The sequence below is a fragment of the Oryx dammah genome, unplaced genomic scaffold, assembly GCF_014754425.2.
Source record: "Oryx dammah isolate SB20612 unplaced genomic scaffold, SCBI_Odam_1.1 HiC_scaffold_21, whole genome shotgun sequence".
Taxonomy (NCBI): domain Eukaryota; kingdom Metazoa; phylum Chordata; class Mammalia; order Artiodactyla; family Bovidae; genus Oryx; species Oryx dammah.
Window position 1 is genome coordinate 63,917,242 of NW_024070205.1, and position 25,199 is coordinate 63,942,440.

Genomic DNA, 25,199 nt, shown 5'->3' on the forward strand with positions numbered 1-25,199 from the left:
TTAAAAGATGCTTACTCCTTGGAAGAAAAGTGATGACCAACCTAGATAGCATATTGAAAAGCAGAGACATTACTTTGCCAACAAGAGTCTGCCTAGTCAAGGCTATGGTTTTTCCTGTGGTCATGCTTGGATATGAGAGTTGGACTGTGAAGAAGGCTGAGCACCACAGAATTGATGCTTTTGAACTGTAGTGTTGGAGAAGACTCTTGAGAGTCCCTTGGACTGCAAGGAGATCCAACCAGTCCATTCTGAAGAGAATCAGCCCTGGGTGTTCTTTGGAAGGAATGAAGCTAAAGCTGAAGCTCCAGTACTTTGGCCACCTCATGTGAAGAGTTGACTCATTGGAAAAGACTCTGATGCTGGGAGGGATTGGGGGCAGGAGGAGAAGGGGACGACCGAGGATGAGATGGCTGGATGGCGTCACTGACTCGATGGACGTGAGTCTGAGTGAACTCTGGGAGATGGTGATGGACAGGGAGGCCTAGCATGCTGCGATTCATGGGGTCGCAAAGAGTCGGACACGACTGAGCGACTGAACTGAACTGAACTGATATGCATTCCAGTGATTGAGTATAAGAAGCAGAAATAGTAAATGATAGTTCTCTCATGATAACTGGACTTGTTCTGTTTTTTTGAAGCCAAGAGTACTTATTGTAATAGCAATCCTGTCAATAGTTTTACAGAGAGGCTACCTCCAAAATACATAATTAAACAGACATAAAATGCTGTCACAAAAGTCACATTTCTTTTCAATTTTCTTCTATAACAATCACAGATATACACACACATCTCTCCAAAAATTTCTACTTAAATTGCATCTGTTCCCTGAGATCTCTTTTTACATTGCAGTTATGAATGAGCCTCAAAAGATTTTAAAATAAACAATAGCAGCATTTCACTAAAAACATTAAAGCCATGAACTGGGGGTTAAAGTAAAATAAGTGGTGCTGACATCTGACCAGATGAAATATCCTCATAAAATAAGACTAGGAAAAGATATCTCTTATGTAGTTCATTACTATCCACCCACTAAGAGGCAGATAGAACAAGGTGGCAGGAGCTTAGAAGAGGGTTTCCTGGGATAATAGAGAAGCCAAAGTTGAATATGTTTGGGGAGCTTTCTTGGAAGCACATATCTAGAGCTAGTCCAAGGGTTATCAAGCAACAACCAAAACTTGTAATTTTAGAAATATACAACTGTTCTACTATTATTTTGCTCAGAAATTTAGATTTAGAGTGAATATTACAACATAAAATAAATGTAATAGTTATTAACAGCTTTTAATAATTGTTATTAAAAACAAACATATATATACAACTTTTTACTGATTCTAGTATTACATTTGGAGAAGGCAATGGCACCCCGATCTATTACTCTTGCCTGGAAAATCCCATGGACGGAGAAGCCTGGTAGGCTGCAGCCCATGGCATCACTAAGAATCAGACACGACTGAACGACTTCACTTTCAGTTTTCACTTTCATGCATTGGAGAAGGAAATGGCAACCCACTACACTGTTCTTGCCTGGAGAATCCCAGGGACGGGGGAGCCTGGTGGGCTGCCGTCTATGGGGTCGCACAGAGTCAGACACGACTGAAGCGACTTAGCAGCAGGAGCAGCAGTATTGCATTATATACAACCTTAGCTACTGTATGGGATTGAATGCTAGATCCTCCAAAGTTATGCATATCTGGAACTTGTAAATGTGAACTTACATAGAAATTTTACAGGTGTAATTCAAGACTTTGAGATGAGATGGTCTGGGATTGGGGTTGGGCTATGGTTTCCTTTCAAAGATTAATTTCATCAGCATTCATAAATGTTTGGCTTCTGTTATCCTTCATACTAATTGCTATCTTAAATATGTATTACCTCTTCTTCTATGGGGACATTTCTACTACTTATTTATTTATTTATTTTAGTACTTTCATGATGTTACAGGTCCTTTGACCAAGCTATAAAGTCATATAGGGATACCAGTGTAACTAAATCTGTAATAAACTCTATTTGACATTCCTTCACTTTCAATCAGTTAGAGTTTCAAGATCAATGCATACAACACAGAACTTCATGAACAGCAGAATTCTTCAGTTAATTGATGATCATGAAAGTTTTCTATATTTATCTCTTGTACAAACCTTCCAAGTGATAAGCAACAAGATTGTGGAACTTAATTGTGAGCTGTGGACTTAATGGTGTGAAATAAATGTGAAATAAAACATAGTTAAAAACAAAGCCAAGAGGCAGAATGATATTTCTAGTTCAGATACTATGTAATAATGATCTAAGTAAGTAGAGAGGTAGTACTATATCAATTTTAGTGAATGTAATTGTTTTTGACCTGTTCCTGGGAGTAGAGATAGATAGGAAACCATAATCCTTTAACATGTTTATCTTAACCAGCCTTGAGCTTTATAGTTGAAAAATATGAAACTCCTGGCTCACTACCATTCTATTAGCAATGAGATCTTTATGCTTCTTTTTATACTGCTTATGTATTTGTCTAAGAGAGCTTACAGTGACCTTATGAGAATGTGAAGTATATTTTGAGATGCTTGAAAGTATGAGTAAATTGTTATTCAGCTCTGTGTCTGTAGCAGCCCTTACAAATCAGATACATAGTAGGAAGCAATGGACATGAGCTCTATGAATGGATGCAAGTGGAAAGAAAAGAAAAGCACATGAAAATGATGACCAGGGAACATATCACTCTGCAAAGAAAAGATTACTTTTTATATCATAATAAATGTTTGTTGCAGACATAATTTTTATATCAGTTTTTATGAAAGGGGATAATTACTTGACTGAAGAAGGACATAAGAACCTATATAATCTCATCACTTAGACTTGACAGTTTTACATGAACATAGGTATAGTTTAACCAAGTTCTATTGTTTAATTCAAATCCTTTATGCCATTTCTCATTATTTTTGTTGGCTAACGCTGTTAGTTTTGGGGTCATATATGTTAAAATCTAAATTATGTTCATATATAAGCCATCAGAATTTATTTTATCTATTTCATATACACAAAAATTTGAAGCCATATATTGGATATATCAAGTTCAGAATTGTATCTTCTCTTTTATAATTATATACTACTTTTACTCTATTTATATATTTTTGAAGGAAATTAAATTTTCTTTTGCATTAAATATTGCTCAACCAGATTTAATTGGTGAATATTTTGTTTATACTTCACATGTTTTTCATGTTATTAATTTTTTGATAAGCAATACTCTAGGTGCTATTGGTGTAACATTTTGTTCTTTTTACAATGCTTTTACAGTTTTTCTTTTAAAGATTAATTACAGGGCAGATTGTGCTTTTAAAGCAATTTTTGTTTTTAAAATTGTTACATATCCTCTACAATATAATAAATAAAATTGTTATATAAACCATACAACATAATAAAGAAAAGATGTGGAAATTTCCAAGGAGACTGAACCCTATATATTCAGGAAATAAAATGGACCAGTTCCTTGGAAGCCCACACAATGTGGTTTCACAAACACATCACAATTTTATCTTCCAGAAGCTAACCCCCATTATAGATTTTTATTTTAAAATTTATTTTCTTTAATATACTACCACCTGCATGTCTATATATTTACATTTTAGTTTTATCTATGCTTGGACATTATGTAATGGCCAAATATTCTATGAGATTTTCCTGTAGCTTGTTCTCTTTTAAAGTTTATTCATATTTTAAAAGTTTTTCACATATATTTATAAGATTTTTATATGATTTTCCTCATGATGTTTTCTTCTTCCAGATTTATTAAGTTATAATTGACAGATAAACATATATTTAAGGTAAAAAACTTGATGTGCATTATATACAGCTTCTCACCTTTGTGCTTAAAGGAGCTTCTTCTAGAAAAATCTTATCATAAATGAAATATAATTTATGAAATCATTCCATTGGGCTTGACTTTTTCATACCATGCTTTGTTAATCTCAAATTTAGATGAAAGCACTTTTGTTATTGTTTATTTACTAAGTTCTGTCTGACTCTCTGTGACACCATGGACAGGGAAGCACATGAGGCTTCTTTGTCCTTCACTATCTCCTGGAGTTTGCTCAAACTCATGTCCATTGGGTGGTGATGCTATCCAACCATCTCATTCTCTGTCACCCCCTTCTCTTCCTGCCCTCAGTCTTTCCCAGCATCAGGGGCTTTTCCAATGAGTCAGTTCTTCACATCAGGTGGCCATAGTACTGGAGCTTCAGCTTTAGCATCAATCCTTCCAATGAATATTTAGAGTTGATTTCCTTTATGATTGACAGTTTGATCTCCTTGCTGTTCAAGGAGTCTTCTCCAGAACCACAATTTGATTCGATCTTTGTGCTTCTTTCTCCAGAACCACAATTTGAAAGTGTCAGTTCTTTGGTTCTCAGTCTTCTTTATGGTCTAAATCTCATATCCTTACATGACTACTTGGAAAATCATAGCTTTGACTAGATGGACCTTAACAGATACTAAAAATAAAATATCTATTATCTTTTCTTTTTACATCAAAAGCTTGTATACTAAGAAAAGTTGCTGGACCAAGGAAGTCTAAATCTATAAATGATTAAAAAGACATAAAAGTTTCATGTTAAAGTGTTTGCATAGTATGAAGGGTACAGTGTGAAGTAATTAATGAAATATGAGACACAAAGAGTATTGTAAGTTATATTCAAACAAAATTTTACTGCTTATTCAACTATAAGAAGTTAATATAATAACTCAATATTAGAAATGAATAATTTGAAACATATTACAAAGCTTTGAGAGGCATTTAGCTTTAATGATTACAAAAAGTATCTATTTTTTTAGTTTTTGTGTATGGAAAGAAAAATAGACTCTTGGTTGTAAACTAGACATTAACCCACTCTCAAAATGAAATGAATAATTTGTCCTTGTTATTAATAACTTAGAGAGTGACATTTTACTACTCATTGCAAAGGCATTTGATTTTTAAATTGCTCTTCTAATATTTTTAATCAAGCAAATTCAAGTCAAAGGATTGTAAAGGAAGAATGATGTTTGACATGGAAGCGTTTCTGAATTCAAAAAACATACTTGACTTAAATAAATCTCTTAATGGACAAATGAATCAAGGATAAATGCATTAGAAGTGTCCTTGTGATATACCTATTGTTCTTCCTCCTTGGCTATTAGTTGCTGTCCCCAAATTGGTGTGTGATGGGTATGGAGACAGCTGGCCAGTAAAACAGATGATGGCTCCAGCTGTGCTGAGAGGACAGGAAATTAAATGATAGCAAATGGAAATTCACTCATTTCTATGTCAAACTGCTTTCGAACCAGTGGTATTATGACCTAGTCTTATGTGCAACAGTGACAAGGGGGAACATACATATTAGGCTTCAGTCAAGAAACTTTGGAGCTACTCAAGCTACTGCATGTTCACACACAAAAGCAGAGACTCAGAAAAGTTTCCAAAACATAAATCTAATATTGGTAATCATATTTGGAACATATGGATGACAGTCTTAATTTATTCAGGATACCATAACAAAATACTATAAACTGGGTAGCTTATAAGAACAACAGAACTTTATTTCTCGTAACTCTAGAGGCTAAGACATCCAAGATCCAGAAGCTGGGAGATTCTGATGAGGGCCCTCTTCCTCATTCATAGACCGCTGTCTATGTCTGTGTCTCTATGTCCACATCCAGCAGAAAATACAATAGATCTATTTAGGTTCTCTTCTGACTAGGGTGTCAATCCCAGTCATGAGGTCTCAACTCTCATGACCTAATCCTCTCTCAAAGACCCCACCTTCAAACACCATCTCAATGTGGATGAGTTTTCCACACAGGGATTTTGGGGGGACATGAACATTCAGTCTTTAACAATTCTCAAATGTAAAGTGGACAGAAAAATAAAATTTGAAATATGTTTGATGTGAGATATCATCAAGGACAAAATTGTCTTATTCTAGTAAACAAAGAAATTAAGTTAAGTCTTACTCTCAAAAAAATAGAGAGATTATTCATATATTCTCCTATAAAGAGTCTTCTGGGAGAATATTTCAAGGACTTTTCATTATATAAGGGATGTAATATTATTACTGGAGACATTTCAATAGCTTTCAGATCATTAAAGTCTGAAGTCTATTCCCTTAACACACAAATCCCTACACAACTTAGTCTCTGAGTAGTAACCACTTGGACCCCATCTCTTGTCAAGGAATATGTGGTAGATTGTCTATAATAATAATTGTCCCTAGTGAGTCACATTTCTGTGTTCTTTTCTGTATAGATTCTGGCTTTTCAACATTAGAAACATGGCATTAGCAAAAGCTAGTAAACTTCTTGTGTATCAGGACTTAATTGTTCTTATTCCTAGGGATGCTCTTGTCTCCCTGTGCTAAATCATAGGGCAGCCTCTTGGAGAATAAGGAAGAATGAGAGGACCCCACTGTACCAGCCATCCAAGACCACTCCTGAACACGTAAGGGAGCCTAGCTGTTACCATCTGGAACGGAGGTGAACTAATCCCCTTGAAGGTGTTGCAATTTGAACTGCAGAATTGTAACCAATAAATAAATAAATTGAAATGACTTTTTATGTAATATTCAGTTCAGTTCATTTCAGTTGCTCAGTCATGTCTGACTCTTTGCGACCCCATGAATCACAGCACACCAGGCCTCCCTGTCTATCACCAACTCCCGGAGTTCATTCAGACTCACGTCCATCGAGTTAGTGATGCCATCCAGCCATCTCATCCTCGGTCGTCCCCTTCTCCTCCTGCCCCCAATCCCTCCCAGCATCAGAGTCTTTTCCAATGAGTCAACTTTTCGCATGAGGTGGCCAAAGTACTGGAGTTTCAGCTTCAGCATCAATCCTTCCAAAGAAATCCCAGGGCTGATCTCCTTCAGAATGGACTGGTTGGATCTCCTTGCAGTCCAAGGGACTCTCAAGAGTCTTCTCCAACACCACAGTTCAAAAGCATCAATATTAGGTTACCAAAAATTATAAAATTGTGAAACATTTAATAAATTATTATATTCCCTTGGACTGTTGTTGTGCTTAGTTGTTCAGTCATATCTGACTCTTTGCAAACCCAGAGACTATTCTGCCAGCCTCCTCTGTTCATGGGATTCTCCAGGCAAGAATACTGGAGTGGGTTGCCATGCTCTTCTCCAGGGGATCTTCCTAACCCAGGGATCAAAGCCAGGTCTACCACATGGCAGGCAGATTCTTTAGCATCTGAGGCATCATGGAGGCCCATTCCCTTAAATAGATTTTGTTTTTTCTTACTTCTCAATCATCTTTTGAAACTCAACCTATGCATCATAGCTTTAGAAAGATTTTCTTGAACTTCATGTTAGGTCGAATTTCCTTCTTCCATTCTCCTATAGAATACTCAGTATATAGTTAATAACTACTTACATTATTTAAATATATTAACAACTAGTAGTGTATTTAACACGTTTTTTCTTTCTATTATTTCTGACAGGGGCTTCAAAAACATCTCCCCTGTAGAATGCCAGTTCTTTTTTCCATTTATTATGTTTACTTTAGCAAAGAAAAAGATGATTATTTGTATCAGTACCTATTAAAAGTGGTAAGGATGGTGAAAATAATTGCTATAATCTAATATGTTGAACTTATGAAGATCTCATGTTTTAAGAACATTGCAATGAAAAGAACCAAAAAAATTGTGATTTTAACACTCATTGTATGCAGTCAAAAGTATGTTATGAGTGAATGACTAGACATTTACATAATTTGTATGTGTTCTTTTTGTTTTTGAGACCACTGTACTCTTAACATTTTTGCTTTACCCCACAGAGTGCTTTGGTGGTCCAATATATTTCCAATTTCCCTGGCATTTTGTTAATATGAAATCATAAGTATATAAGGCCAAATCTAATTTGGTAGATCCTAAGATTTTTTTTTAGAGTTGGAAAATTCCAGAATTCACACAATTTAATTGATCATGCTGCAAGTAGTTTAGGTTTATTAGCTAAATTTGTTTTATTTGAAACAATAGCTCTGAAAAGAAAAATGAAGGAAAAAAGGGAAGGGAACAGAAGAAAATCCACCAGGTCTGCTGTGGTCTTTTTAGAGAAGTGTTTTCTTATGGCTCACATAAAGTTTCTATTGTCAAGTAATTTTGAGACCGACATGCCCTAACCCATATGGTCCACTGATTTCATTAGTTTAACTTAGTTTTCCAAATTTCTTCAAGAGAATGGCTTTATTGCTTTCATCATTCTTTGGGATGTTCCTTGTCAGTTCTCTGTTCACATTTTTCTTTCTCATTAGACAATAAGATGCTAAGAGAACAGAGTTTATCATTTTATGAACGTTGCAACTCACCTTGTAATCCTGACCACTGAGTCTAAGTGAAGTGGGTGAGGGACATGTTTGTTTCTTTCTATTATTTCTGACAGGGGCTTCAAAAACATCTTCCCTGTAGAGGGCCATTTCTTTTTCCCCTTTCTTATGTTTACTTTAGCAAAGAAAAAATGATTATGTGGGTTCATATCTATCGGTACCTATTAAAAGAACCAGATTCCTCTGCCAAGGGAAACCTTTCATAGTTTCATAAAACTGGTGAGGAAGACCCATATCTGTTCTCTCCTATCAACCTCCTAAAACTCTAGTTAACTCCCACCTCAGTAAGACATGCTTTACCATAAGATGGAATTCTCCTAAATGTTTCTAATTAATCTGTGCTTAATATAGAAGGAGTTTAAAGAAAATTATATATTATTTCATCCTCAAGCACTGCAGGAATTTGACAGAAAATAATAATGCCTCCCTGTAGCCATGCTCAGTTCATTGCTGAGTTGCAGTGACTGGAGTAAGTCACCCACGCTGAGTGAAAATTTCTCACGTTTGCTCTGAAAACAAAATACCCCCATTAGAGTAGTTTTATAAAAATAAACATGCATGCATATTTATGTGTGTATATATGTGTGTCTATAATATTTTATCATGATGATTATTACATTACAAAATCATGCCAGTTTAAAATTCAATTGCATTATTAATTCTACATGCAAGAGGTAATAATAAAATTTGAAGCATATTTTTCCTACTATAATTTTTAAAATTTTATGGATGATTATTGTAAAATTATAGACTTGAGTTTTGGTTTTTGTTTTGAGGGGGTTTTTTGGATGTTTGGTCTTGGAGAAACCCCATCAATAGATTAGTGGGTTAATTTACCTAAATTGGCTCATAAGTAGGAAGCAGTAAGAAAAGCTGTTGTGGGGAATAAGTACTCCTCTTTATGTAGGAATTAAGTAATTTAAAAAAATAAATAAATAAATAAAGCAAAGGAACACCTTTCTTCTAAAGTATTTGGTTCAGGTTTAGGGGAAGCAGGAGGAAATTTGCATCGATATACAGAGAGAAATAAAAAAGTGCATGTTAAGAACTCCTACTCTGCCCCTTAGAATTGTTATGGGGAGAGTGGGAGGGAGAGAGAAAGAGGTGTACCCACACCAGATTGTATGAAATAAAAGTGGGAAGTACGAAGCTTTATCATGTCTGCACCACCATGATGTGGTGCTCAGCACCTAAGCCCAACAGGCGAGTCATTAGAAATTTAGTTTGAAAAATTTCAACAATAGGCTTTATTGTGAGAGAGTTTCAAAGAGTGAGGAGGAAGGGGTATGGAGAAGGTAAAGGCACTCCACTCCAGTATTCTTGCCTAGAAAATCCCGTGGACAGAGAGGAGCCTGGTGGGCTACAGTCCATGGGGTTGCAAAGAATCGGACATGACAAGCAACTAACACACTCGCGCGTGCGCGCACATACACACACACACACACACACACACACACACACAGGAAGGGGTAACACAGAATGCAGAATGTCCACTATTCAGTGGGATATTTTGTTCTATTTCCCTTCATATAATCTGCAACTGAGTGGTAGTAGGGTTAAATAGATATTTGCAAGCGGGATTTGATGAGTCCTGCCTAGCCCTCTTATCAGATTGGTTCATCTTCTCATCTTGAAGATGATTTTTGCCACTTGCTTTTTCAGAGAAAAATCACATGAATAAAACTTAGAAGCGTTCCTTAGTGTCATAGGGCTTTCAGTGTTATTGGGCTGTCCATACACACATATGTATATAGAGAGTGGGTGTGTGTACTCTTAATGTGAAAATAAATTGTATTTTCTCTCTTAGTCAGATTGGGCTGCTAGACCAAAATACCCTAGAGCAGGTTACTGAAATATCACATATTTATTCATCATGGTTCTAGAGCCTAGGGAGTTTCTATTGACACTTTATAATTGACTGGGCCATGGTTTCCTGCTTCCTCACACATCTAGCATTTTTGTTGTGAAAAGGAAATTAGGGATGATGCATCGCTAAGAATCTGAATTTTGTTCCTTTGTTGGATGTGTCTAGTAACCCTTCTATTACTGCAGCATTTCCAGTCTCAAGAACAAATCTACCACAACAATGATATTTTGATCTGAAAGATTTTTCATCTTAGGGGCTCTTGTGTTCACTGTAGAATATATAACAGCATCTCAGGCCTCTATGCACCACATGCCAATAGCATCCACCAGGTCGTGGCAATCTCAAAATGTGTCCAGACTTTTCCAAAACTCTCCTGGAAGACATAATTTCCCATAAGGGCTAGCTTATTTTCCTCCTAAAGTATGGTGTCTCTTGGATTGAATGTTTCCTTGAGATCACTCCACCCTTTCTGATCAGAATTCTAGCTTATCTTAACTGTATTCATCCTCTTAAATTCCACTCAGCTCAAAGGCTGATGGTGGCTGTTTTCAGGCAAGATTCATAGGCCTATGCTCTTACAGCTTAATATTCAACCATGACTGGAGAAGATGTCGATGCAGATTTCCTGAGCTCTTTCTTTGCAAAGTTTCCTTTCTACAGGATCCTGTCCTGCAAATTCTGACTGCCTCATCAGCTCTTCTCCCATCTCTGTTTTTTGACTAAGCAATATTACTGTTCTCTAATCAGACTGTATTAGTCTGCTCTGTGGTTTGGAAATTGACCCAAGTAGAAATCTGGAACCTCCCTCACCCGTTTCCCTTTTCTCAAGAATCATATTCTTGTGTTCAAAGTTGGGCTGTGTTAGGACCTGGCCACTGTGATCTCTGGTTTTTATAGCTGCTCACAGCAAAAGGCTGTGACATGCTACTTCATCATCGTTGAAAACAGAACCACATATAACTTTTAAATAAAGCATTCTTTAATGGAAAACAGGAAAGCATTATGCAGCTGCATTCTTTTTACTCTTTTGTAATCTACAATCCACTTTCTCAAGTCAAATTCCATACTTCATAAAAAATCCAAAGAGCCCTAATCAAAACCCAACATCTCATTTAAAAATATTTCCAGATTAGTTTTTTATTCAGCAAACTAAGAGAATTCATTTCGTAAAAATAGCAAACCAGTATCTATAAGCAAAAATAGCAAACCAGTATCTATAAGCAAAAATAGCAAACTAGTATTATAATTTATTAATTACTCTCTAGTTTACAGAGTTCTTATATATGTATTACTCTACTAAATTTTTATAGTCATGTCAGTTGTGAATGACAGTTGTGAGTAAGCATGCGATCATGGTCACATTATTCTCACTCACTATAATTCATACCGTAAAGGAGGAAATTAAGACCTAAAATGCTATATGATTGTTTACATAAGGGCTAAATTTTATTTCCGATTCTTCTCAATAAATGTATGTGGCTCTTCATATTAATCATGCATTGTAATCATAGTTTTTCTACAATCTAAGCTGCTATAATAGTATATCCCTCATAATCTTTATCAGATCAGAAGTGTTTTAACAAATATTTTGATTAATTGAAGACATGCAAGATTGTTTCAAATGATGAAAGAAACTGACCCCCACACTGGATTATTCCCACATCTCATCCAAATATACTCCATATCTTTTAAATATCACACATTTATTTCTCATGGCTCTAGAGCCTAGGGAGTTTCTATTGACAGTTTATAATTGACTGGGCCATAAACATCGTCTTCAGTCCTAGAGTGGTATAAATATCATCAGTTAAAAGCTCAGAGAGACAGAGAAATATTAGAGGGGTTTCTGGAGGTTATCTTGTTTCTTCTTTTCACACAGGAGTTAAATGAAATGAAACCTCTTTAGAATACATTATAATGGAATTTCACTTCATTCTTAACAAGCCATGGTGACTATCTACAGTGCATGAAAGATGAAGGAATGTGCTTGCTCTTTGGCAGACGGTGTACTAAATGTCTCCTATACATTAATTCACTTCACCATAGGTCATAGAAGGCACTCTTACAAGGGATGAACAAGCTTTCAGCTGCTCTGTGTAATACATTACATCTTTGCATTTATTTAATCGAAATTATCATATTGTGTAAATAAATGAGGGTTATCATGAAAATTAAACGTTATGTTGTAACTAATTCATTTTGAAATAATTTAACAGTCATTGCATTTTACACTAATTGCTTTATGAGATTAATGAATTTACATAGTTATTTGAGTCTCATTACTTGGCAGAGTAGAGAAAAAAAAGCTAATAAACTGGTCCAAGAACTTCATTTGGCAAGAAGCAAAGTGGAAAATAAACTTCTGCTTTAAAGCAGCAGCAGTTTTACTTTGTATGGTAGAAGAACTGATCTTAAAATCCATTTCTCTTGTTTCAACACTGTGAGGAAGATCCAGACTGGAATGAGAAAAAGGCATGTATAGGAAATATTTACTTATATCAGTATAAATAAGTATTAAATAGAATAGAATAGTCTATATCTGGGATACAAATTCCAGGTAGAGAAAAGAAGTACGTGGAAATTTAGGCAAGTTTATTCCAAGTAGGAATGCTGAAGGTCAGTAATGACAGTGGAGGACAGTGGTTGAACTTAGGATACATTTTGAAGGTACTATGATTTTGCAAATGTATAGATCACTCTGTTCAATAGAAGGACTTCTATAAGGATTCAAGCAAAAGGTAGTGAAATCACCTAAGGAGTAATGGCAGACATGGTCCATTCATGTCTGGGAAGTCTTTTACCTCTGAAGTGGAAAGGAGAGGGTTTAGGTGGTAAGCAAAACTCTAAGAGCTATGAAAAGCAGGCCATGTAAGCTAAGCCTTGGCCTTCAATGGAAGAATAAAGTCCATGTGTGATGAACTGACAAAGGGGAGCTGACAAAATAACCGCTTTCCAGAATAATCCCCTCTTCCTTCCTATTCTGCTCAGAATCTCCTGTTGGTGCTCTCCAATGGGCTGCCCTAAATGGAAGCTAAAGAAAGTGAGATGATTATTGGGCAGAGCCTGCCAAGGCAAGGGGGCTGTTGATGAAGAAAGAAGAGTACATGAAAAATGTACATGCAGGATATTTAGCTATCTATGTAGTAGGTTTCTTTTGCTTCTGGAACAAATTACAAGTGCAGGAGCTTAAGTGATACAAATTTCTCATGAAGTCCTGGAAGTCAGAAGTCTAAATGGCTTTCACCCGGCTAAAACAAAAACGTCTGCATGGTTCCCTTCCTTTTGGAGAATCTGATTTCTTGTCTTTTCCAGCTTCTCGCTGTGCTGTCGTTAGTTGCTCAGTCAGATACCACTATTTGTTGGTTCGTGGCTCCTCCATGGTCAAAGCCCATCATAGCATTTTCAAATCTCTCCCTCTGAATCTGACCTGTGCTTCCATCACACCACCTTCCCTGACTCTGATTATCCTGTCCCTCTTTCCCTTTTGAGAAGTCACATGGTTTCATTGGATCCACCTGGATAATTCAGGATGATGCTGCCATCTCAAAATCCTTAGTTTAAAAGTATCTTTTGACATATAAGGTGACATATTTTCAGGTTCTAGGAGTTAAGATTTAGGGGGGATTGGTCTGCTTATCAAACTACATTTGAAAGTATAGAAACATGCTTCTGTAACAGGGGGACAAAGGAAAAAGTAGTGTATGTTAGAGTCAAAGAAATCTGTAACCTAATTCTCATTCTAAAGTATATTTGGTTTATAATTTGGAAACAAATTATTTTACTTTTTAACTCTATGATTATTGTTATTATCTTTGCATATAATAAGCAAGGATAATAACAATAATGATAGTTATAATGATGATCATAAATAGTAATAATTTACATCAGGTAACATAAAATCTTCAAATATATTCTTGTGCAGACAAGATACAAACACACATGACCTGTGTATGCAATCACATATATAACCTTCAAAAATTCGTGCTTTGTTTATCCATGTGTGTGCTTTTTCTGTATAAATCTTAACAGAAATTTTGGAGTATTAGTATAATTATGAATATCATTATTATTATTTCCTTTGCTTATACATAATAGTTGGGTAATATATGTACACATTAGACTTTTGTACTTTTATTTAGATTGCATACTTTAGTCTCATATTATTACTATACTCTTAGTATACATGCAGTGTGTACAAAACTACTGATATTAAGCAGAAATAATTTTCTTACTGACAAGTCATGTACATTGAAACTTTATTGTCAAAACCATCAGTTATTATTGCCTCCTAGACAAATCTTATATGTATATACATATATATATGCATGCACATCTATTTTATATTTGTATATGTCATTTTATACACACATACATGCATATGCAACTTCCATTCTATTCAGGGAAAACTTAAAAAAAAAAAAGTTCTGACAAACTAGAAAACCCTCTCCTCAAAGCAGAAAAGAAAGAAACCATTTTTATTGTTGAATAAGCCTTCAGTTAGAGAGTTATGTGCATCACAGGCAATCTGCTAATGAGATTGCAAAGACTGAATGAAATATCACTCACATCACAAACAGATCCAATCCTTTACAGGCACATCCTCAAGGTAAATGATGACATGTTCTCATATAAGGTGACTTGATAACACCACTTGCTATGTATAATTCATCTGAATTTCACCTGATAAGAGGATGGCCATCTGTGCTAGTTAATTGCCTTTATCTAAAAATAACCAAAAAGAAAAACTTCATTGGTCTTTATGACAAGCAGAGAGTTCCAATGAGAGGATACTATCTATCTTTTTTAATGTCAGCATTTCAAAGAGAAGGCTCTTGAGTTGTAAAAACTAGTAAGGCATTTGCTCAGCTTTTAAAAAGTATTAAAGTTTTACTTACATATTAAAGAAACAGAAAAAGAATGTACACTTGCAAATTTTTTCATGGAAATTCTCCAAAAAAAGGAACAAAGGGAAGAGTTCTCTTTTTTAGCACTGCTGCTGCTGCTGTCACTTCAGTCGTGTCTGACTCTGTGCGACCCCATAGATGGCAGCCCACCAGGCTCCCCCATCCCTGGGATTCTCCAGGCAAGAATACTGGAGTGGGTTGCCATTTCCTTCTCCACTAGGGAATATTTAATGTTTTAAATTTATTTTATAGTCTTAATAGTTAAAGTAGTAAATTCATTTTTCTTAAGATACTCTGTTAGTCGAATAGTATTAAAAGTTAGATTCCATAGCACACCAAGCGTATACACCATGTGTTCAGTCGTGTTTGACTCTTTGCAACCTCATGGACTGTAGCCCAACAGGTTCCTCTGCTATGGGGTTTCCCAGACAAGAACAATGGAGTGGGTTGCCATTTCACAGGCTACATTTATGCATGTGTGTGTGTGCATGTGAGTTTGTTGCTTTCACCAGTATTCTTTCTTTAACCACTATGATTCAGGAGTTAGCATCCTTGAAAGAGTACATGCAGCCAGACCTAACTATAGGAATGAGAATAGTCTCTATTAAGCTTTGGGACAGGTTCACACATACATTTTTATATGTGTGTGTATTTGTGTATGAATGTGCAGTATATAGGATATAGATGAGAGAGAGGCAGGAGGGTACAGGGAGACAGAGATAGACAGACAGAAGACATCATAACTGTGACAGAGTTTTGAGAAAGAACAATAAATTCAGATTCCTGAGTCTGTCAGAATGAGTCTGTGCTTTAAGAACAGGAAATCAACCAGTTGACTGAGATCCTCAGGAAGTCAGTCACTTCACTAGTGTTATAAAGATGTGATGGACAGAGTGTCCCAGCACTATTGAGAAGCTGAACATGGACTGTAATTTGTTGGTCATCTATTAACAATAAAGATTGTGCTGTAAGACTGAGCTTGGCAAGAAGAGGATCTGAGATGAAAGGAGAAGTGGTTATATTGACCACAGTTGTCCACAGGCTAGAGTCAGGAATGAGGTGTTGCTATGACCTATGTAACCTGTGTGTTTACCCACATAACCAAACAATCAAGAATGGTGAGCAGAAAGTCAACGGTGGTTAAGAAAAATCACACCCTTTGCAGTTTTCAGAGATGACCCTCTTCTCCAACCTAGATCTCATCTACTGAAAGGGAAACCAAGTCTTCATAATTGAAAGCTATGCATCTCCATATATAATAAATATCCCTTCATTCTTTCCCCCAAATGATATTTGATTATTTTTATCTAAATATCACATTAAAGATAGTTTCAAAGTATGCAGAATCTGAAGTGACAAAGACTGTGCATCAATTAGGGGCAAAAAATAACCATGACTCCCCTTTCAGTCCGGTAGTATACTGATGCCAGATGATAAATAGAGTCCTCATTGAAGTCAATCTTATTAAAATGCATAAAAGTACACGTGAAAGAAAAATATCACTGTTACTGATAGCAAATAATCAAAAGATCATCAGTGATAGAGCAGCTTCATATATTGTAGTGGTTTCATACATATATCATTTTATAACTAACACAGATAATAAGATAAAGTTATAATCACATTTATGAAATACTTAAAAACATTTGGTTTTTGAGAAAGAAAAATTCTGGTGCATATAATCATAGGAAAACTGGCAATGGTAAAACTCAAAATATTGTTCAGATTTTTCAGTGATTATTATTTTATATTTAGCTCTTCTATAATTTTCTAATTAAAGAGAAAAAATGTAAAATAAAGAGGTGATATTAAGAAAGCAAAGCTACATGAATGAAGTTTGAAGATATTATGAACATTACACTCCTAACTCATGGGAATGCACAATAATGGGAATCTAAAAATGTTAGATACAGGGAAATTTGAAAATAGATAAGGAAGATTATAAAAATAATTATTCATAAACCAACTTCTAAAGTTCATCATGCATGTTTGTGTGCTAAGTCACTTCAGTCATGTCTGACTCTTTGGAACCCTATGGACTGCATTCCACCAGGGTCCTCTGTCCATGAAATTATTCTAAATTTCTTTAAAAATTCTCCCCAAATCTTAAAATGTTCACACCCACCCACCCACACACACACACATACACACACAACCTATTGAAACTACTAGACATATTTAACAAAGTTGCAGGAAACAAAATCAACATGCACAATCAGTTGTGTTTCTATTTACTAACAATGAATAGTCAAAAAGGAAATTCTAAAAAACAATTCCATTTGCAATAGCATCAAAAGAAATAAAATAATTAAGAATAAATTTAACCAAAGGAAGAAAATATACTCTTTAAACTACAAAGTTTTGCTAAAAGAAAATTTAAAAGACACAAACAAGTGGAAGGACATCATGTGATCTTAGATTGAGAGATTTAACATTGTTATGATATCATTCTACTCAAAGCAAGGTACAGATGATGCAACTACAATTAATATCTCAGTGGTGGATGTTTTTGATAAATAGAAAACTCTATCTTAAATTTCATATAGAATCTCAAGTGACGTCAAGTAGCCAAAATGGTCAATAAAGTGAATGAATGAGTGAATAAATAAAATATGTCAAACTTTCTGATTTCAAAATATATTATAGAGATATCATGATTAAAAACAGAGTGAAACTATGACAAAGAAGGGCACACAGACCAATAGAATAGAATAGAGAACTTAAAAATAAACCTGTGCATATATGGTTTAATCAGAGAAGGGAATGGCACCCCACTCCAGTACTCTTGCCTGGAAAGTCCCATGGACAGAGGAGCCTGGTGGGCTGCAGTCCATGGGGTCGCTAAGAATCAGACACGACTGAGCGACTTCACTGTCACTTTTCACTTTCATGCACTGGAGAAGGAAATGGCAACCCACTCCAGTGTTCTTTCCTGAAGAATCCCAAGGATGGAGGAGCCTGGTGAGCTGCCGTCTATGGGGCTGCACAGAGTCGGACATGACTGAAGTGACTTAGCAGCAGCAGCAGCAGCATATGGTTTAATGTTATAGGTTTGCCAAGACCGTGAACATTGGATTCAGTAACAATGGTTTCTTGGATATGGCACCAAATGCACATATAACAAAAGTAAAAATAGATGAATTGGATTATATCAAAATTACAAAATTTGTGCATAAAAAAATACAACAATAAATAGAATAAAAATGTAATGTGTAACTAGAGGAAATTTTTGGAAAGCATATATTTGATAAGAGATTAATATCATGAATACATAGAGAATTTTGACAACTCAACAATAAAATAATAATGATAATAACCTGGTTAGAGTTTAGGTGATTACACATATATCAAAGGAGAAATCTCAAGAACATTTTTTAAATATTTTGAATTATGTGAAAATAAAAACACAACTTATTATGATATGTAAAATGCAGGAAAGCAAGTACTTAGAAGGAAATGTATAAATATAATTTATAATATATGCATTGAATTGGGCTTCCCTGATAGCTCAGATGGTAAAGAACTCTGTCTGCAATGCAAGACACCCAAGCTTGATCCCTTTATCAGGAAGATCCCCTGAAATGGATACCAATTCAGTATTCCTGCCTGGAGAATTCTACAGACAGAGGAGCCTGATGGGATACAGTCCATGGGGTAGTGAAGAGTGGGACTAGACTGAGCAATTAACACACTTAAAATTATTCATTGAGTGACATATTAGAACAGAAGAAAGGTCTAAAATTAGTAATTTAAATTTCCAACTTAGGAACAAAAGAAGAAGTAAAAATTACTTTTAAAATAAACAGAAGGAAATAAGAAGTTTAGCAGATATCAATGAAATTTAAAACAAGAAATCAACAAAGATGAATGAAAACAAAAACTGGTTCTTTGTAAATATCAGTCAAATCTGGCTAAGAACAAAAAGAAAGGATGCAAATTATTAACATAAAAATGAAAGAAGGACCAGCACAACAGAGTTTATGGACATTAAAAAGATAATAGACTATAATGAACTTTTCTATGCCCACTAATTTGATAACCTAGATGAAATGGGCCAATTCCTAGAAAGAAACAATTTGTAAAACTTCACAATGGAAAATATATACAATCTAAATAGGCCAATATCTATTAAGAAATTGATCTATTGAAACAGAAAGAACTAGTTCCTATTGTATATACTGGTGAATTCTCCAAAACTTTGAAAGAAGTGAATATACCATTTCCCTACAAACTTTTTCATAGGATAGAAACAGAAGGACTGCTTCTTGACTCATTCTATGAGGCCAGCATTATCCTAATACCAAAATGAGATGAAAATATTACAGGAAAAGAAAAACTACAGGCCAATGTTTTAGTGAATTAGATGCAAAAATCCTCAACAAAATATTGGGAAGTTGAATTCAACAAAATATAAAAGGAATTATACTCCACAACCAAGTGAGATTTATCCCCAAATTCCAAGGCTGATTCAATGTTCAAAATCAATTAAGGCAATCCATCACATAAACAGACAAAAGAAGATGAACCATCTGATCATATCAATAGAGGCAGAAAAATTCTTTGAAAAAACTCAGTGCCCATTTCTAATAAAAGCACACAGTAAACTAGCAATGAAGGGGATGTTCTCACTTTGATAAAGAATCTAGAAAGAATTTACAGCTAATTTCATTATGAGTAGCTCTAGCTTTTATTTTTCCCTCTAAGATCAGATACAATACTTTTTTTCTAAGATCAAATCATTTCTTTTCAATATTTTGTATTTAACTTCATATTTAAAAGCAGAGACATTACTTTGCCAACAAAGGTCTGTCTAGTCAAGGCTATAGTTTTTCCAGTGGTCATACATGGATGTGAGAGTTGGACTGTGAAGAAGGCTGAGCACCAAAGAATTGATGCTTTTGAACTGTGGTGTTGGAGAAGACTCTTGAGAGTCCCTTGGACTGCAAGGAGATCCAACGAGTCCATTCTGAAGGAGATCAGCCCTGGGATTTCTTTGGAAGGATTGATGCTGAAGCTGAAACTCCAGTACTTTGGCCACCTCATGCGAAGAGTTGACTCATTGAAAAAGACTCTGATGGTGGGAGGGATTGGGAGCAGGAGGAGAAGGGGATGACAGAGGATGAGATGGCTGGATGGCATCACTGACTCAATGGATGTGAATCTGAGTGAACTCTGGGAGTTGGTGATGGACAGGGAGGCCTGGCGTGCTGTGATTCATGGGGTTGCAAAGAGTCAGACAGTTCAGTCAGATTGAGTGACTGAACTGAATGCAAAAAGTAAAGAAAGGAAAAGGAAAAGTGTGTCAAATAGGAAAGAAGAAAATACTATCCTTGTTTGCAGATGACATGATTGTACATGTACAAAATTTGAAAAAATCTAAAACAAAAAAAAAATTGTAAAACTAATCTTGTTTTCAAAAGCAGCAGCATCATCCCCATGTACCATGTACAACAATCAAATGTTTCCAAATCCTTGCCAACATGTGTCATTTTCTGTTTTCTTAAGAGTAGACATCCTGCTTACATATAGAATTACTGTATACTTCAGCAATTTCACCTCTAGGTATATCACTATTAAAATAATTTTAAAAATATTTTAAAAAATCTTCCCAATGACTCACACAAAAATTCTTCTATAAGACTCATAGGACCTGGGTAAAGTTTTTCCTCTCAGTTTGATTTTAGTGGTAAAATAATTTGAAATTATCATTATAAAAATACATTTTTACTAGTAAAATATGTCTTGTGAAATAGATTTAATATCCCTTTATCTTGTTGGTCTAATTAACCTCTATAAATGTTTTCTCATAAATATTTTTTAATTTGTCCTATAAGCAGAAAACTCTAATTCATCATTTATTGCTTAGATGAAGCATTAAAAACTTGATGGAAACTTGGAAAATTTGTTTTTAATTAAATATATCATTTTCATCAAAGACGCATTTCCTGTAAAGATGTATTGAGTTCTTCACCTACTCTTATAACTACACAGTGTGTCTCTTTCACCCAGGCAGGAAGCTATAGCTTTGTACAGTCACAGGCTCTAAATTATCAGTTAATCTCCTAAGAGTTTATGTAAGAGAGTAATGTCAATGCAGGCTAGAAAAATGTATCCCACACTTAGACTGAAGTGATAAGGAATGCACTGCAAGAATGAATCTTCAATACTGGCAATACAGATGATTGTGCAAAAGCTTTGCTAGATTCACCGGTCTTGAAATAAGTTTATCTATGTGTGTGGTGTAGCTGGTTGACAGTAGCTTTATTAAGTTGTGTCCCTAGGAGAAAAAAAAAAAAGTAATGGCTTTTATGTTACATTATGGTTTCAATATTCAAGACATAGTGCCTCATTGGTGTCAGTACACGGGAGAAGAGTTTGTAAGAACACTTAATGAAACTATACCCACTAGTCCAATAAAATTCGACCTTGTCCTTCTCAATATGAAAGTAAAATATTGTCAAAAGTGGCCCAGGAATGTTGATGTTCCCTCTCTTCTGCATTTGAAGAATTGTATTTGGTATAGGGAAAATAAAAGGCATTAAAGTTTTTCCTACTTCTCTAATTTCTTAGGATTTCAATATTTTGTTGTTCAGTTGCTCAGTCATGTCCAACTCTTTGGGACCCCTTGAATGCAGCATGTCAGGCTTCCCTGTCCTTTACCATCTCCCAGAGCTTGTTCAAGCTCATGTCCATTAAGTCGGTGATGCCATCCAAAGATCTCATCCTCTGTTGTCCCCTTCTCTTCTTGCCATCAATCTTTTCCAGCATCAGGGTCTTTTCCAATGAGTCTGTTCTTCACATCAGGTGGCCAAAGTATTGGAGCTTCAGCTTCAGCATCAGTCCTTCCAATGTGTATTCAGGGTTGATTTCCTTTAGGATTGACTGATTCAATCTTGCAGTCCAAGGGACTCTCAAGAGTCTTCTCCAACACCACAGTTCAAAAGCATCAATTCTTCCATGCGCAGCCTTCTTTACCATCCTATTCTCCTAAAAGCTCAGTTTTAAACTGGATAATACACTAGAATAATTAAATAAAAATATACAAAGCCAGTTAGCATTTGCTCTTTGTTCTCTCTCTCTCTTTTTTTTTTTTTTTCGTTGTGGATAATTCCTTGTTTTTCTTTTTTGAATAATTTGGTTGTTGTTATATTCCATTCCAGGTGGCTCAGTGGTAAAGAATCCGCCTTCAGTGCAAGAAATGTGGGTTGGATCCCTGGGTTGGGAAGATCCCCTGGAGGAGAAAATGGCAACCTACTCCAGTATTCTTGCCTGAAAATCCGCATGGAAAGAGGAGCCTAGGGGACTATAATCTATGGGGTAGCAGAGAGTTGGACATGACTGAGTGACTGAGCACACATCCAAATATGTGTTTATGTGTTCTTTTAGAGTATATTTAGACACTAAAATTCTTATATTTCTCTTTGGAATGTTGAGTATGCTATACTTAATCATTACCTTTTCTAATCATTCCTAGAAATAAGGACACACAAATTGCTATCTAAGATATATCCTACGGCAACATAATTTTGGAGTATGCATCCATTAGGGCATATTCCAATGCCAATGGTGAAGCTATACCTTATGAATTTAAGAGTCTACATGAAGATGCAATAGTTAATATAAATGTTTGTTAAACAGAAAGCAAAAATCCTAGTCCAGGTTCTCCAATCATTATCTCCTAGAAAATCCAATATTGGTTATAAAGAGATATGGGCTAATAACGTTATGGGAGAGGCAAAAGCTACAAGAATTCAACAAAACAATTTTAATATTTAAAAAAAGAGGTAGAAAAGAGACAAACTTAAATTTTGTCGAAATTTACTCTAAGCATGCTTTGAAATTTTGCATGATTCTACAATTATGGGACAGTTATATATTGCTTTCTTTTAAAAGTTCTTACTTAAAAGGTGTGTAGACTACCATCTGTTCTTATCTCATTAATGTTGGAATTCATGGAAATTACAGCTAAAGGGGAGTCATGAGGTAGGATGAGGAAGGGAAGATGTCCAGAAATTTTGCTTGATTGTGCTCTTAACCCCAGACCTGGCCACGTCACTACAGAGAAAACTCTTGTAAATTGATTTTCCAGACAAAGAAAAAGCAAAGGTATGCATCCAAGTGATATTATATAATTTCTACTCTAGCACAAATGTCAGTTCCTTTTTATCTTGTTTTTTCTCCATGGGTGTAACATTTAATTTCGCCACGTTAACTGCTGACTTTCATTAACTTTTAATTTCTGTTTTTTTTAAGCAGTGTGTGAAAATTTGCCTCAAGTTAACAGTGTTTTGAGTCACTTCAAATTACTCAAAGATCTTTCTGAACAAGTACGGATGTTGCCAAACTGCCAATGCTCAAGGTCAGGGGATTTCCATTTGAAAGGCTCTAGTGGTCACTAAAAATTGCCTTGTGACAGAAACCATATGTGTTGGCTGTCTAGAAGCAAAGATGGAGAATGCCTGGCTATTTCTGTAATCCTTTGGCTCCTTATAGTACTCAAAAACTCACATCTTCACAACTTTAGACTCCAGGGCCCTGGGAGACTGAGTACCTGGCTTTTGACATGATGAATTACATCTCTCAAGGTTGCAAATTGTTCAGTGAGTTACTTCAAGGAGTTACATTTTTTAGAATACTTGTACTCACAGCATAGATAAGGGTGTCCACATTGAAATGTTTATAAAAGTAAATATTTTTAGTAATGGATATTGTTGAAGTACATATGTCTTCAAGAAAGCCCTCCAAAATTAATCAGCTAAACAAACAAAAGCAATAAAAAATATCCAAAGTATTCAAAGTTTATTAAAAAGAATTGATTTAAGGTCACAACATTCCATTGTTTATTAAAACTTCCATGTTTCTAGTTTGTATGTGAATGTGTGTATATCTGTTTACATAAAATTTGTAATATGAAATGCAGTTTTCTGTTGTTTTGTTTTGGGTGCCTTTCTTTGAAGCATGAATATAAAATTTAACCCTTACAGAAAGGATGGGTTAAACTTAACTTTGTAATACCTTTTGTTTAATACCAAGAACTGTATTAAAATATTGGGTTTAAAAATGTATTCCTGCACTCAAACATTTATTTTTCCTCCTCTGAATAGTACTTTTGTGAGATGTATTCATAGATATGCTGTGTTTATACTGTTAACAACCTTTGAATTTTAACTTATTAATCATCATAGCAGAAATATGAAAGTTGAAGTTTAGAAAATGAAGTGACATGCCCAAGGTTGTTCAAGTAGTAAGTGGAAGTATTTTCTAATTCCAAGCTTCCTGACTATCCTCATCATCATCATTTCATGAATTAGATTGATATATATATATTTAACCTATGGATACCATTAAAGGATAAATATCTCCTTACTACTAAGTCAAGGACAAGAAAATCCTTATATAAAAATCAATGGATAGGTCTGAGAAGTAGATGTAACTTAATATTTCTTTTTGCTAATTAAAGTAATATATAGGACACTGGAACTGAATACTCAATAGTGCTAATTCTAACTTAGCTTTAATATTTGGAAGATGAAGAAACACTTGTCACTTTTTTTGTTCAAGTAATTATAATTGATAGTACATTTGTTCTCACTGATTGACATGTTTTATCCTTGACAGTTGAAAAACTTAAGGATAAAGTCAATCATTGATTAACTGTCATCTCATCTCTTTGTCCCATGAAAGACTAAATCATGTTTGCATTTCAAATGAGTTAATGTTAGCCAAAGGATTACATAATAAAAAGGCTTTTAATGAATACACTGAATGAAAAAGCATTAATAATGAATTATATTGATCCAGATGTTCAAGCTGGATTTAGAAAAGGCAGAGGAAACAGAGATCAAATTGCCAACATCTGCTGGATCATCGAAAAAGAGAGAGAGTTCCAGAAAAATATCTACTTCTGCTTTATTGACTATGCCAAAACCTTTGACTATGTAGATCACAACAAACTGGAAAATTCTGAAAGAGATGGGAATACCAGACCACCTGACCTGCCTCCTGAGAAATCTGTATGCAGGTCAGGAAGCAACAGTTAGAACTGGACATGGAACAACAGACTGGTTTCAATA